Here is an 8,769-nt window from a genome sequence, read left to right on the forward strand (position 1 = left end):
ATGAAGTTCAATGGTGTGTGTGTGTGTATATATATATATATATTTATTAAGTAGATTTAAATCTATTTATTTTGTATGTATAATTATTATAGTTTTTAGGGGTATAAAATTTAATATCTATATATATATATATAATTATTATAGTTAATATTTTGGGTATAATTATTATAGTATATATAGTTATTATAATTATTATAGTTAATTTAATATATATATATATATATAATTATTATAGTTTTTAGGGGTATAAAATTGTTAAATTAATATATATATATATATATATAATTATTATAGTATTTTTTTAGGGTTATAAATTATTAAATTAATATTCTGCATATCGTGTATCGTGTTACCCACGTGTATACCCGAACAAACCCGTTATCTTAACAGGTGCTTATCGGGTTACCCGATAACGACCCGTTTCGTTATCGTGTCGACCCGAACACCTGTTAATTTCGTGTCGTGTCGTGTCGGGTTATCGGGTCGTGTCAAGAATTGCCAGGCCTACTTCAAGCTCAAATTGTTGGGCTTTTTTAATTTATTTGGATATTGGACTGAATATAAAAAAATATTCTTGCAACAAGTGTAATAAATTCAAGCACTATTTTTCCAGATCATACAAAAAGTCATAATTTCATACCAACTGCTAATTCCAATTCATATGAAGCCAAATTCTCTAGTCTATCAAACTACTTAAATTAAAAGAGCATACAACCAAAATGAAATAAGTTGCAAACCCAAAAGCAAAAAGTTAGTTACAAATCGAATTTCCAAATGAATTTTAACAAACCAAAAGCAAAACGTTAAGTTTAATGTGGATGCAAATTTCTTCCTCCTTGATCTTGGACAATTTTGCACCTACAAAACAATTAACACCTTAGGTTAAGACCAAGAGCCTCACGCGCCCACGATGAATGGGGGGGCTTTGGCCGAAGAACCTCCGATGCCAAAGTTAGAATTTAGAGAGAAATAATGTTTAGAGAATTTTGGGATTTTTGCCAAAGTGTTGGAGTCAATATTTGGTGAAAATAGGAGCCTATTTATAGGGCTAGGTTGGTTTAGGTTTTATTTTGGTTTAATTAGCCAATTAATTGGCTAATTAAACATAAAAGGAAATATTTTTGTGGTTATGGAATTAATTGGCTAATAAAAAGGAAGAAATGGTGAAAAAGGTAGAAAAAGTGATGGATTAGGTTTTGAATGGGGATAGCCGGCCATGTGGTGTTTTAGGGTTGAATTGGATGTGTTTTGTGGTTATTTGGATATAATGGATGATTTAATTGACAATTAATGGGTTAATTAGGCAATAAACCCATTAATTAGCCAATTAACATAATTTAAAAGGAATGTGTTTGGGAATTACCTTGTAGAAAGGATTTGATGAGATGGACTTTGAATTGTTACCTATTTTGGGCACTTCTGTCTTGGTTGAAAGATGGTTGCCCGCTGTTTGCGCGTAGGAACCTCGTTGTACTGCAAGGGTATTTTTGTCCTTTTTGTCCAAAAATCCACGTGTCGCCTTGAGAATATTTTTGGCTCCACATTTAAGTTCATCTTGTTTGGCCTCTTCCACGAATTGATGGTTGACCGCTTACTCTTCTTGTAGTTGCTCTTGAAAGGGGTGCTTGCAAAGGTATTGATTAGCATTGTTGAACTTGAGGTGGTGGAAGAGGAGGTGGCATTTCATCTCTTTGAGTTGGATTCTCCTCATCTCTCAAATTAGGCACCCCTAAAATTATTATGGCTATCAAATCGAACTAAATTATTTTGGCTAACCAATTGTGAGGTTTATCGGCTAACCAAGTACTTCAAGTTATTAGTTACCTTTCAGGCACAACTGAGGAAAACCACCTAACTGATGCTCACCGAGCAAAAGAAAGGGTCCAAATATTCCATTGCCAACTATGTGTCATCACATAAGTTATCGAAACCTGGCAAAGCTTTCGTACAACAAATATCCACTGATAATACTCCGAGTTCCTTGAAGGAAGCATTATTTGATGCTTGATGGACCAAGGCAATGGAAGAAGAAATGGATGCACTTCATAAGAATCAAACGTGGACTTCGGTTCCGTTGTACAAAGCTAATGTGTCTATTGAGAGGTACAAGCCACGATTGGTCAAGTGATGAATTATGTAATCAAGTGATGAAATTAATGACAGTGCATGAGCACAATGCAATACTCTTCATCTACACCCGCTAATTCATATAACTAAATAATCAGACCTCGTATGTCGCATTTTGTACTTATACCAATTGGTCCCGAGTGAGTAATTATATGAACTAACGCCTATAACTCGTCATCCCAATTTCCCCTTTTGTTAGCCGTCTTGCCAAAACCCTTTTGTCGTCAATCCCGAATTACCCTAAAAGAAATTGTTGGCTCGCCTGAGACTTGGTACCTACTAAGAGTTTGGCTCAACTACACAAAGGATCCTTTCCAACTACCCTCATTTCCAATTCCTTTCTCAACGTCGTAACTCCAACCACATGACACATTATGAATGATTTCACAAATACTTTGAATTCAGCATTTACATATACCACAGTATATTCTCAACCAAGAGTAATTCCATAGACAATAGCAAACAACGATCCAACAAAACAATGATGTACACATTTCCAAGTAACACTCAACAAGAATTATAGACGAATGAGATCAACAATAATAATAGTATTTCATGAAATTTAATAAAATCAATCTATGTAAAGGTCTGCCGTATTTCCTCTACCTAGATTCCAAACCATTGCTCTGAGTTAGTAACAAAAGGCACCACCACCTTGGTCAGTACCTATTTCACAAGTATAAACATATCACTAAATGCATGACATGAACTAATCCGAATAGAATTACTTAATAAGCTACAAATTCCGCATAACTCGGATCAAATAACACTTCTGTACCATGTAAAATAGATTTGCCATAATAGAAGAAACGATTGAATAAAGTAAGCTTAAATAGGATTTAACTTATAGATATATAAAAGCTTTATCAATATTACAAATAATGTAATCCAAATAATAGCATAAAACTATATATATTGTAGACATAAAAATATAATTGGCAAAGGTATTATGTATATCAGCTTTAACGTTCAATCAAAATAGATTTTCTTTTTAAAACTAATTAGTTAGTATATCAAGTGTAATATATATATAAATAACTAAAACCAAACTACCTTAGAAGTGAAAGTAGGCATATACAAGTAAATAGAGTGCTATGGTGAAAACTCGAGTAAATTGTAGCAATGGTCCCTCAACTTTAACTCAATTGGAGCAATAGTCCCTCAACTAAAAGTTCATTATCATTGGTCCCTCAACTAAAAATTTATTACCATTGGTCCCTCAACCTTAATCCAACTGGAGAAATGGTCCATTAACTTTAACTCAATTCGAGCAATGGTCCCTCAACTTTAACCCAATTGTAGCAATGGTCTATCCAACATAATTCGTTTTGACAAAATTCTAACGAAGTTGACGAAAAGGACCATAGCTACACGTTTTGATGAGTTAAGGGACCACAATTGTACTAACGGTCCTTCCAACATAACTCATTTTGACAAAATTTTGATTAAGTTAATGAAAATGACCATAGCTACCCATTTTGATGAGTTGAAGGACTAATGGTAATGAATTTTTAGTTTATCGACCATTGCTCCAATTTGATTAAAATTAAGGGACTATTGCTACAATTTACTCTGAAAACTCCATTGGTTTAGATCAAGTATGTATAAATAGATGGATCATAATCAATAAGAATTTTTATATTCTTTGAACAAAAACTGAAATAGTATTGCTTAATACCAATCTAATCGAATTGAACTTGTGAAAGGACATATTTTATAAAAGGTGCTAAATACATAACAGCTAAGCCCTAATATCAGAACAGAATTCAATATACATCTAACACTAATGTCTTGTGGTCTCTAGTTTAATTCAACCGCAAGACTAAAGATAAGCCTACATCCTCCATCCTCAACAGATCAAAGGAAAATAGTAAGTGACGATCACCTTACCTCACTTGTTCCCACAATGTCAAGGCCTAATGAGGTGCGGTTAGGGGGTGCGACAAGGGGTCTATATATACTCCTTATGTTTCTCCTATAACCCTAATGCATAATGCAATCAGTTTTGTCCTTCAGAGAAAAAAGAAAAAAACTCTAAAGAACACTTTGTGTGCCGCCCAAACACTGTTGAACCAGGTGTGAGATATTGCTAGTACATTTAAATCAATCACTCCAACGCTAGGGGATCTTCACATTATCAGTCATGAAAAAGAAGATTGTGAGCACGAGGATGATCCAACAAAGCAGCACATCTGTGGTTAAGGATTCGAGTAAGTTGATCGCTTAGTTCTTGTTCTTTGTCACGTTATCAATTACGACCAACAAAATATATATTTGTTAACATAGTTTATATTATTTATTTATCTTCCCTCACGTATTTAATTATTCAAATTAAATTTACACCAATAACACGTCCTGAAACTCAATATTTGAATATCCGCCTTGTCTTGAACCTTCGTTGAATACCCCAATTTGGGCGATTCGTCGATCTTCCTTTTTGATATCTTGATTTTTTGGGACCAAATATTTATGCGCATTTGCTTTAATCTGGCCATGTTCTTGCTTGTCAAGCTCTTGGCCGTACAAAAAGAGTAGAAGGTGAAGATAGAGAGAAAGGAGAGAGGATTTTCTGCCCCCAAAATGGGTGTGGAAGATCCTCTCAAGAGAGAAAAGGTGTGGTTACTGTGGTCTTTCGGGTTTGGCGGCTGTTAGTGTTATATTTTTTTTGTTATATTTAAGATTATTTTATTATTATAATTTCATGAAATTAGTTTAAGTGATTTGTAAACCATTATAATTTTTTTTGTTGTTTGTCCACATGACACAAATTTGACAACAACATCGACAACAAATAGTGGTGCTCGTAGTTGCCACATCATTATTTAAAGGTCAAATTGACGATTTGGCTAACCGATCTATGATATTAAGATTAGAACATAAATTTGTATATAACATTGCAACGTCTTTAAAATCAAGTATGGGATTGTAATTCCACCTAAACCTTAGAGTTCAAAATGTAATTTAATCCAAAATTAATCACAAGGGTGGTATTTGGGCTGTGTCTGCGTTGGGCATGAGACCCACATAATGGGCCAACAATCATACGGGCTCTCTCATCAGTTTTTTTCTTTCTTTTTAAAGTTGGTATATATTATATTTTATATATTAGAATTTATAATAGCCGTGAGATTTAATTTTAGGAAAACTAATGAAAAAGACTTGAAAATTTTAAGTTTTAAAGATAAGGATAAAATAAAGAGTAAATTGAATAGTATCAAAATTTACTTTTTAGTGTAAAAATGTGGTTTTTCGTTAAAATAAATAGTACCGAAACTTTTCGTTAAAATTCCTTTAATCTTATGCTGCCGCCGCCACGCACCACTAGTGTGCGAATCGACTCCTCCCAATCCTTCAGCAAAGCTGCAACTGCTAGGCCATAAACAGTACCGAAACTTTTCGTTAAAATTCCTTTAATCTTATGCTGCCGCCGCCACGCACCACCAGTGTGCGAATCGACTTCGCCCAATCCTTCAGCAAAGCTGCAACTGCTAGGCCGCGCATCGAACGCAGACGCCCAGCTAAGAGCCTAATCAACCAACATTCCTCCCAAATTTTGGTAATTTCTTTCATTTTCTGTGATGTGTTTCGATTCAAGAAGAAATTAGGGTTTTGTGGATTTAGGGAAGGTACGATTAGAAATTAGGCATTTCATACTTAGAATTTTGAGGTAATTTTGATCGAGACCCATTTGGTACACTTTGGATTTTGTGTAGGTGTGCTGTGCATGGTTGCTGCACGACAATTTCTGGTTGCTCAATGTCTATAATTTTTTACATGTTAAATTTGAATAGATTCAATATGCTGCTTTGCTTGCTGGATTATATGTTAAATTTGTTCAATATAAAGCTGTGCTTGCTGGATTACATGCTTAATTTACAATTGATATTTCATGAAATGCATCAATTTAGTGTGCAGAACTATTTATTTTACCTTTGGGTTGTAACTTACCTATGGATTCCTATATGTTAGTAACACCGTCACATCCAACCCATTCACATCCAACCCAATCCAAGCGGCAGTAGGACAAAAATGGCAGAAGAATTTTGGTTTTGTTGCGACAGTTTGCCAATCACAACATCACACCATCTCCACCGCCCGCTTCTCCTTCCTCTTTCCTTCACTTCCCAGACTTTCAGCGTGTTTTGCAACACCGATGTCATTGTCATCAGCGATCTTTATAGGATGATTTATAATATAAACGATTCTGATTATAAACATGAAATTTTATAAATTGATAACGACAATTTTGAGAAATTTTGAGTAGAAGTTCCTACTCATCTTTGAGTAACCAAATATTGTTAAAAAAAAAAAACAAAAAACAAAAAAAGAGATCACCCTCACCTCTTTTGATTGATTGAATTGAACATTGACTTGAGTAGGATATCCTTCTCTACCGCTATATTTTATTTTCTATTATTTCTACCGCTATATTTTATTTTCTATTATTTCTTCCTACTCGTTTCGAGATGCATATAAGAATTGAGCTGTGCGTTCCGTATCAATGAGTGATACCTACCATTTCTAGGGGTGGGTTTAAAAAACCGAAAACCGAAAAAAATCGAACCGAACACCGAACCGAACTAGGTGAACCGAACCGAACCGAAATAGGTTGGTTCGGTTTCGATTTTGGTGGTCCAGAAACCAGACCGGACCAAACAGAACCGATTTATATATAATATATATTATTTATTTATTTAATATATATTAATTATATAAATCCTACACAAATACTCAAAACCTAAAGGTTAGAGGTTTCGAACCCCTTCCCTCCTGGTTGATGAGTATTTGCTTCAGCCAACTTGACAACAAGCTTTGTTTGCTATAATTGTATTAGTAAAATATTTATATTGATTCTGGATCTTTAATTCCTTATATTTATAACATATCTAAACACAAACACTAGCCGTCCCCCATTTATTCCCATTTCATCTTCTCTGACTTCTCAACCTCTCTCTCTCTCTCCCACCGTCAAGAACCTATCTCTCCCACCGCTGCGATGCCTGATTCAAGAAGTTCAGGTTCGTAAAGTTGCTCTAGCTGTATCAATTTCATCGATTTCTTCCCAATCTTGTAAATCTATTTATTTTGTGATTGAATGATTGGGTTCGAAAATTGGAATTGTTACCCTCTGCAAATACCAAGTACCTCTTTGTTGCAAATACCAAGTAAACTTGAGAATAGCCAACTCGTTGCTTCTCAGTCCATTCCAACTTCCAAGTACCTCTTTGTTGCTAGTTTTACTCTTCAACTTGCAATCTCATTTTCCACCCACCAAAAGAGAAAAACCCAGAAAATGCACCAAAAAAGGAACAATCTTTCCTTCCTTTTTGCTGCAAATTACCAACTCTCTGTACACTCTTGTGAGTTGTACCAAAAACGCAACTTTCCTCCAACCCTTCTGGCCTTTATCCTTCCTGGTAAATATTCAAGACCAGAGAGCCCAAAAGAAGACAACTTTTTTCTTACCACATTCCGCCTGGATCTCATTCAACACCCATAACAGGGCAGATTCAAGGGATCATACAAAACCCAAAACTCACTGCTGATTGAAAGTTGCAAAACCCAAAATCTAATCCCTTTCTTGGTGGTTTCCTCGTGAAAAATATGATTTTTCTTGGGATAAAAAAAAAAAAATATGTGGGATCAAAAATGGCGAAAAGAAAGTAAGTTGCAAAACCCAATGAATTATGCTGATGTTTGTTTAATATAATTGTTTGGATTTTCTTATAATTGTTTAATCAATCTCTCTTTTTGTTTTTGTGTTTTTTGATCATCTAAAAACATGTTGTTGATGTTTGTTTGGATTTTTGGTTGTGAATTTTTGAAGTTGCTGATATTTGTTTGGATTGTTGGTTTGTGAATTTTTGAAGGAAAATTGACCGATGTTGTTCTTGGATTTGTCTTTGTGGAGCCCTATGTTGGTTGCTCGTCTGTTTGGCTGTGTTCAAACAGGTGCTCATGTCTGGATGTTGTAATCAGTGAGGCGTCGGTTGGTTGGTGGCGAGGGTTTTGGATGCTCGGCGGCGGGTGCTGCAGTGAAAGCTTAGGTTTTTATTTTGTTGTGTTGTATGTATTGGGCCTTTACAGTTTGTTGGATCTTTTGGGCTGTTTGGCAGGTCCTCTTTTGGGCTAGTTTACCAACCAAATATATATATATATATATATATATATATATATATATATAAAATAAAAAAAAGGAAAAAACCGAACCGGACTGAAACCGAACCGAAAAAACCGAAACCGAAAAAAACCGAACCGAAAAAAAACCGAAGAAAAACCGAACCGAACCGAACCGAACAGTAATTTCGGTTTGGTTTCCGGTTTCAGTCAAAAACCGAACCTAAAGGAACCGAACCCACCCCTAACCATTTCTGTATAACTGCGTCAAGTGAATCAATTTTTTATTTTACCTGCTCCAAAAAAGTATTTTTCTTATTTGGTCCAAGCAAAAGTGGTATTTTCTTAGACCAAGCCTCTATAAGGTTTCAACCAGATGCATGGAATCTGGTGGTCCCATAAATCTCTGCACAAAATTGCCTAGAAAACTATATATGTTAAGATTTTTTTGTTCCAGAAAACTCCCATGCGATCTCTGTCTCTTCTGGAGCATAAAAGAATGCTTTTAGGAACAATAAATGTTAG

The 8,769-nt window shown here is 34.8% G+C and overlaps 1 long non-coding RNA gene across 1 annotated transcript; it reads left to right on the plus strand.

Annotated features, from left to right (window-relative positions):
* Positions 1-7,045: 7,045 nt before the first annotated feature.
* LOC114821672 (uncharacterized) lies at positions 7,046-8,259 on the plus strand. The gene is made up of 2 exons (XR_011576170.1): positions 7,046-7,790; positions 7,998-8,259. It is a non-coding gene; the product is annotated as an uncharacterized lncRNA (long non-coding RNA).
* The last annotated feature ends 510 nt before the right edge of the window (positions 8,260-8,769 follow it).

Source organism: Malus domestica, chromosome 15 (assembly GCF_042453785.1).
Source record: "Malus domestica chromosome 15, GDT2T_hap1".
In the NCBI taxonomy this organism is placed as follows: domain Eukaryota; kingdom Viridiplantae; phylum Streptophyta; class Magnoliopsida; order Rosales; family Rosaceae; genus Malus; species Malus domestica.